This window comes from Brassica oleracea, chromosome C9 (genome assembly GCF_000695525.1).
Source record: "Brassica oleracea var. oleracea cultivar TO1000 chromosome C9, BOL, whole genome shotgun sequence".
Lineage (NCBI taxonomy): Eukaryota > Viridiplantae > Streptophyta > Magnoliopsida > Brassicales > Brassicaceae > Brassica > Brassica oleracea.
Window position 1 is genome coordinate 42,320,776 of NC_027756.1, and position 236 is coordinate 42,321,011.

Below are 236 nucleotides of genomic sequence, written 5' to 3' on the forward strand. Positions count from 1 at the left end.
TCTTTTCTATTCTAACGTTTTATGGTCTTATTTTCTGTTAATTTTGAACTGAGTTTTTTTTTAGGTTTCTTAATTAGGAGTTCGTATTTCTTTTACATGGTTTCTTCGTTTTATTTGGTTGTGTTTTGAGTAGTTTTTAATTCGTATTCAGCTTTGCCTTGCTAGATAAACCAAATAACTAATATCCGAGGAAAGAGGTTATATCAAGTGTTCCTCGGAATTTCCTCGGTATTTCT